Source organism: Uloborus diversus, chromosome 2 (genome assembly GCF_026930045.1).
Source record: "Uloborus diversus isolate 005 chromosome 2, Udiv.v.3.1, whole genome shotgun sequence".
Taxonomy (NCBI): domain Eukaryota; kingdom Metazoa; phylum Arthropoda; class Arachnida; order Araneae; family Uloboridae; genus Uloborus; species Uloborus diversus.
In genome coordinates, this window is record NC_072732.1 from 208,273,380 (window position 1) to 208,280,671 (window position 7,292).

The window sequence follows — 7,292 nt, forward strand, 5'->3', positions numbered from 1 at the left end:
TTACTTTATTGAATTAATTACTGAATAGTAACTACATATTCTGAACAATTGAAACATTTTTTCATGTTCAAAAATAATAAACTTAATATTTCAAAAATCATAACTTGCAAAAAAAGTGGCATCTTTTTGTTTTACATCCTGGATAACACTTGACACAGACAGAAGGACCATGTACACTTGCTTAACTGTTGCTATACTGTTGTGCAGTTACTGTACTATATGACATTTTCATAGCTAAGAGGAAAAATGAAAGTTGGTAAAGAATGTAAAAATAAATAGTTCTAGTTATACATATCATTGCCTCAGAGCAACAGTAAGATCTCTTAGTATTATTTCTGGGATTAGATATCTTACTGTTGCTCTGAGGTGACGATATATAACATCTTACAAGATATTAAGAACAGGTTATATATGCAATGTATGATGGATTAGATCTTTATAGGAAGAATATGTCTTGAGAAAATACAAACAAATACTGAGCTAGAACAAACTTTATTTACTGAAAAAAAAATTATCACTCAAGCAAGGGTGTTGCAGAAAAGAAACTTGGAACATGAAGTCATTTAATAAAAAAAGATCTATCACAATATCCCTTCCAAATAAATAATTAACAGCAAGACCATAACATTATAATTTTCATTTTCTATATTTGTAACATTATTTGTATAATACATTCAGGATTGGCATTATCAGAATTGGGCAAATTATTATTAGAACATGGTAAATTATAATAAAAACAAGGGGAATTATCAGAACATTGTAAACCACTATCAGAAGGATTAATAATTGCTTGACACCTTCTTTCATAATATCACTCGAGAATTTTATTTCATCACTGTCAGAAAGATTTTTAGGCACACAACTATACTTGAATCAGTATCAACAACTGAAGATGTTTGCAGCTGGTTCTTTTAGTTCTAACTAGTTTTTTTTTTTTTTTTTTTTTTGTTTAAACCAAAGTTTTTTTTTTGTTTGAAAACTTTTTGAAAGAACCAAATTTATGGTCCCAGAAAGTAGTGAAGATTTCAAGAGGAAAAAAATGCTAATAAATATTAACATTCACATTTGTATTACATTTCTTAATTACCACATTAAGAACAGAATCTTGATTTCATTTCCTTATAAATAAAGCTTTCTATATGGAAATATTGTTTGGAAAACTTAATTATTAATATAATGCTGTATGTTTATAGATTTTTTTTTTTTGTACGTAACTAGGGTGCTCTTCCCACTGTTCCCTATTGCTCACCAACACCCAAAGATTGCTTTGTAATCTTATTTTATTCATGAAGATTTAAATTGTCCGTTAGAATGATTCAGTCTACAATGAGAAACTAAAGGTTACAATTAGAGAAAAAAAAACGCGCTCCTCATTCCCCAAAAAATAGCCACAGCAAAGAGCTCCTTTAATTTAGAACAATATTAAAAACCCTCTCCAATTCGTAAACAAAAAAGAACTTGATAAAAATATGAACAGTAAACTCCTGATTATTTGCAAGTAAATTAACAATTAGGAACATATATTTTGGTAGTAAAAAGCGAATACCAATAGCTGTTTTTCTGTCAAAAAATTGTAAATTCAATCTGTTTTTGTTTTATTTATTTTGTGCGCTTTCTTCATGGTACAAACTGTCTGTTTTCCTTAGCTGAAACCTTACGGCTTTTTGCGCATGTGTCAGGTCTGCTCTGATTTTATCATAATAGGGTGGGAAACCTGGAAGTAAAAGGTGCTAAATAATGTGTTCAGCAGTACCTCCAAAGAAGCATCGAAAAAAGACAGCAAGTGAGAGCGGAAAGTGCCCATCCTCAACCTACCGCCTCTTTTTTAAATGTTATCTATATTGAGTGCTAGTCTTTGCTTTCGAGAACAGAGCGTTAAGTTCTGCTGTGCAAAAATAAAGAATATTTTTACTATACTGTATACATTTTCATTGTTTGAAGAAAATATGGTGCTCAATAGAGCTAAGTTTTTGAGGAAAGACAAATTTTACCTTATGTGTCGCTCATTTTGGCCTTATTTTGCGGTTTATCCGCAGCACTTATTCCTTTTCCCAATTCCTATTTTCTGAGCAAATTTTAATTTTTAAGTAGGCATTTTTAATCTACATTAAAGTTCCTACATTTACTAAAATTTTTACGAACATAAATAAAAACTATATTACAATATACTAATAAAATCTTAATTTAGTACATTACTTTTTTTATTTAAATGAATAACATTCATGTTATTAATACATATAATTTTTATGTTGCTTATATCGTAGTTCAAAGAATAAGTATCAAAAATATCAAAGCATCATGATATTTAAGATATTGTTACAAACTCTGTAAATAGTAATTATTTTTATGATTAATTTGTTGTAATCTAGCTAAATTTAGCGTTTATTCCATTATCTTTCATCTAAAATTATCTTAGTAACATAATATGTGAATAGTTTTTTGTAATGAACATACAACCCCCAACTTTCGACTGAAGTATACAGTCCCATTTCTGAATGATAAGATTTGTGAATAGAATAAAAAGAAAATGTGAGAAATTTGTAGGATTGATTTTCTAAATATTTCTTCTCTCGGTATAAAACGTAGGGCGTCTTGTGAATGGAAGAGTCAGCTTGTTTTCTAACTGTAGAATCTTGTTTTCAGTGTTCTGCTGAAAGCGTGTATGAGCCTCTGCGCTGTGTTTTTGCATATTTTGATGTAAATACGTGTCACCGTTGAGATTACGGTGTTAATTGCTATTTGCCTAATTGCTATGGTTAATTTAGCAGTTGTTAACAATATTTCTTGTACATAGTTGTAAATAAATCTCCTGCGTTTTCTCAAGAACTTTGTCGTTATTTAAAGTTTGAAGTTGCATCGAACGTGTAACGATATGATACATATTGACTGATATATATATCGGCAAACCCTGACAGTTTAAGAAGTATTCAATGAAAGCCTACCTAGTACGTTATGTTTAAATGAGTTTTACTCAAAACTTGAAAACGTCCACTTACTTCCCTTTGCTTCTCACTGCCTCATTTATTCAATTAATAAAAAGTTTCATCAATTAGAAATTTTGCACAGATTTAAAAAAAATGGGGGGGGGGGGGGGAGGGGGGTTCATTGCATTGGATTTTATGGTTTCATGTTTTTGATATCTGAATAACAATAACTTTTTTTTTAACACAGATAAATACTTTTTTTTGAACATTTTATGTTAACTTCATAAGAGCTCAGTCACTTCCTACGCCGGGCTGATGAGTGCTAATAAGCACAAAACTGCAGTCCTCGACTGGAATGACTGAGCTGGCTATGTATTTCATGTATTTCTGCCTTAGCCCTGGCTATAGGGCGGCAACTTAATGAAAGTCGAATGTTTGCAAATTACAGTAAACACATTATCTGCCTAATAGGGTAGCACGGTACCCATGAATAAGCTAAAACCGCAGACAATCCGAATATGTAAAAAACTACACTTAGTGTGTACAGTAGCTAAAAAATATTAATAACGCTCACACACACATTTAATTTATAACTAAAAACATTGCTTCATTGCATCTATTAGCATTGAAAAAAAAAATGAAATCTAAAAGCGAACAATTTCGGAAGCAAACAATTTTAATGATAATCCGACTGCCAATAACCTGAAGTCTACAGTATCACTGGTCTATCCAGGATTTTTCTCATGGTCCTATTTTTGTGAATTTATTATTTTTTTTAATGAAAAATCAAATCTTTTTGCAAAATTTCAAAATGTAAACCAAAAGTTATCCATCAATATTGATTAGCTTTTTGGTTTGCATACTCATTTGTTAAAAAATTTATCCATTAAAGGTCCGATTTGGTCAATCTAAATCTTTTTGACTCTAATTAGATTTTTGTGAAGGGTCCTTAAAAATACATACATTTCTTCTGGCCAGACCCCTGAGTATTTATGAAGGTTTATTCCTTATTAAAAAGACAATTAAAAATGGAAAGCTGAAGGAAGACCCAATTATAAAAAATTAAACAAATAGTGAAAATTATGACAATGTGACAAGAACATGATTGCAAAATGTATATATGGTAACATACCGTCAATCAAAACCTCCAATTTTTGCCACCGCTTTCTTGCCAGTAGAACACCATCAGACAGGAATCAAAGCTTTTATAAAAATATAAATTTGGTAAGACTGGCAAAAGCACATAACAGGCAAGGTGCAATATTTATGCAAGGAGAAAAATAAAATTTGAAATCATTTAAAATGCTAAGTAAACGATAAGTTTCTTGGCAAAGTTCAAAAACCTCTCCAAATAACACCCTAATTTTTTAAAACTGGGATAACCGATTTTTTGTATAGTTCATCGTTCATCTACAAATCCAGGAAAGCAAACTGAGGGATACTAGAAACCTTTGGTATAAACATGTTCTAATTGCTTCAAATCTCTTTTAGCTCTTTGGGCCATGGTATTTATTGCATAATTTAAGGTAAAAGTTGTAAACTCAGGCCCAAAATTTCAAAATTTTCCTTAAAAGAAAGGAGTTATGCCATAAGGTGACAATACGTCCTGCTTTCAGGCAGTCTGTCCCGCTCTCCCTGCACATTATGTTGGGATGCAGAAATGTCCCGTTTTCAGAAAATGAGCTACCTACTCAAACAAATCGAAAAAAAACTTGAGCACACTTGATAAAATGTAGAAGGGCGATCAAATTAGTCACATAAGTTGAAAAATAGCAATAACTAAACCAATCAAGCAAAGTAGGCACATAACCAAGCAATTAGTAGATCACTGTGTTAAAAATGTTTACTGTATTTTACAAAATAAACCATGCAATTTGGCTTCAAAAAAAAAAAAAAAAAAAAAATCACACTTGGAAAATTAAAAAATATATCGAAGCAGCAATTCTGCCTTCACGATTTTGTGGGCAAAAATTTATAGATAATGGTTTATAATTATTTAAGAGTGTTTATACAATTGAAACTTTTGAACTTATTGAAAAGTAGGGCACTTCTTGACAAGTCAACTATTTTGGACTAATTTCATGTGTGTCTATTGAAATGTGATGTATCATTCTTCTTTTTGATTTGTTCATTTCTATTCTTTGTAATAAGCACAGACCGTTCATATGAATGTTGTTTTTTTAGCATAGTATTGCCTAAAATTCTAAAATGTCCCTTTTTTAAGGAGAAAAACAAAGCCGGTCACCTTAAGTTATGCAATATATACCGCTAGAGGAAATAGTTAAATACATACAAAAATGTGTGTTTAATTTCTATCTAAAATCTTTCTAGAAATTGACCCTCTAAAAAATGGGTCAGTACAAATAAAGATTATTAAACAAAAAATTTACTTCCTGAAAAGTAGTGAAACCAGGCTTATTTGATTAAGATGTTCTGGGTGGAGAGAAAAGGTATACTCATTATATATTGTAAGAAAAAACAGCCTACACACATAAATACAGTCGGACTTCTATATATCGAAGTAGCAAATTCTAGGAAAAAAATTGGATGTATAGAAATTTCGATATATAAAAAAGATCTTATTTTATTATAAAAATCTCCTAAAACATTAAAATTAAAGCTAATTTTTGTGTATGAAACCAAATTTCTAATTTATACGGGCATCGGATTAAATGAAAGTTAATTAAAAAATTACAGGAATTACATATTTTTGCACCTAAATACATCTTTATTCTTCAGTAATTCAACTTTATCCGCATCATTAGTGGATTTTTGTTTTGACAAGGAAATAGAGAGAAAAGTAAAATATCAATCTACTTAACTTGAATGATTTTTACTGAATCTAAAAAGACTAGGAATAATAATCAGACAAAAAGGATAACCTGAAACCGATTTTACAGTATTACTGGTTACAACTAAGATTTTAAATAAATTTGTGGGAATTTAAAAACTCCAGAATGGAATAACGACCTATCTACGCACTCCTCAATCCCAGATTCCTTATGATTTCCGTAGCAACCTTTAGTGAACATAATTTTTTTCGATATATAGAGATTTTTTTCGATGTATAGAAACAATTTTTCTATGTAATGAACATAGAAATTTGCTGGGATTTTGATATATAGAAAATTTTAATACGTGGAAATTCAATATATGAAGGTTCGACTGTACATTAATGGAAGAAAAATTGCCTCTTGATGAGGGTGGCTGAGTGATACCTTTCTAAATTAATTCTGATAGAAATCAATCCTTAAAAGAGTTGATTACTTGTCAGAGGTTGTGTAGAAAATCAATATTATCACTAAGTGCTTACAGAAATATACCACTAGCCTCCAGCTTTATTATGTGGTAATCAGCATTTATATGGTAAAACAAGTATTTATCAAATGTTAAAAAACCACATGCATGGTATATAAGTACTGCACATTTTATATTGTCATTTTTACTCGCAAAATGCAACTTGGGGAATTACACATTAAAAGAAAGCCTTACCACATTCCACATTAAGGTAATCCAAAGTTAAATTGGGAAACTAGTTAACTATTTTCTGGAGGAAAACAACTTTTAATCATCAGCGATAACCCTAACTTCATTGTTCTAGAATGACTAGTTCGTCATTAGTTACACTTCTCCAGAAACGTTTAGAAAAAAAATACAGAATTTACATATATTTCTCAAGAAAAAAAAAATATTATCCACGTATTGTCAAAAATGACCACCGAGAACTTATAAATAAGTACAATTAAGATATTTTTTGCAAAAAAAAGCTTAATTACTTACTCATTTCATCGCCATTTGCTTGACTCCCTGTTTAAAGCAGGGCTGCGGAGTCGGAAAGAAAATGGCCGACTCCTACTCCTGGATTTTGAAACGCCCGACTCCGACTCTGAATTTTTTTAAATTTTTTTAATTGTATTTTTTCAACTCCCTCTCTCCATTCAAGGGAAGGGGGGAAACCTCTTAACACAGATTGAAATATTAATTCCTTTTTATGAAAATTTCGCATTTTGCGTTTTATTGTAAACCCAAGACGCCATACAACGTTAGAAATTCAATTTAAAAATCAAACTTTCCAATAGTTACGAGTTAAAAAGTGAGATGACTTAAAAATCCCTTTTAAAATTTTTAAAAAGGATTATCTGTAATTTTCCCCCCTTTAATGTTTAACAAATAGATATTGATCAAATCGTGTGCTTTCAATTTTTGAAAGCTGTAACTTGAGAGAAAAAAAAACCTTTTTTTCTAAATCCAAGTTCTTGAGAGGGGGTGGTTTGCCCCGGGTGACACCCATCTGGTAGATGACACCCAAAGTTAATTTCAGAGTTTATAAAAAAATATAAATACTTTAATTCTGAAAAATTTCACGAA

At 30.4% G+C, this 7,292-nt stretch overlaps 1 long non-coding RNA gene across 1 annotated transcript; it reads right to left on the reverse strand.

Moving 5' to 3' along the window:
* Positions 1 to 108: 108 nt before the first annotated feature.
* On the reverse strand, positions 109 to 6,792 carry LOC129217652 (uncharacterized). The gene is made up of 3 exons (XR_008580242.1): positions 6,705 to 6,792; positions 4,057 to 4,126; positions 109 to 234 (listed from the first exon to the last, which is right to left on the reverse strand). It is a non-coding gene; the product is annotated as an uncharacterized LOC129217652 (long non-coding RNA).
* Positions 6,793 to 7,292: the final 500 nt, after the last annotated feature.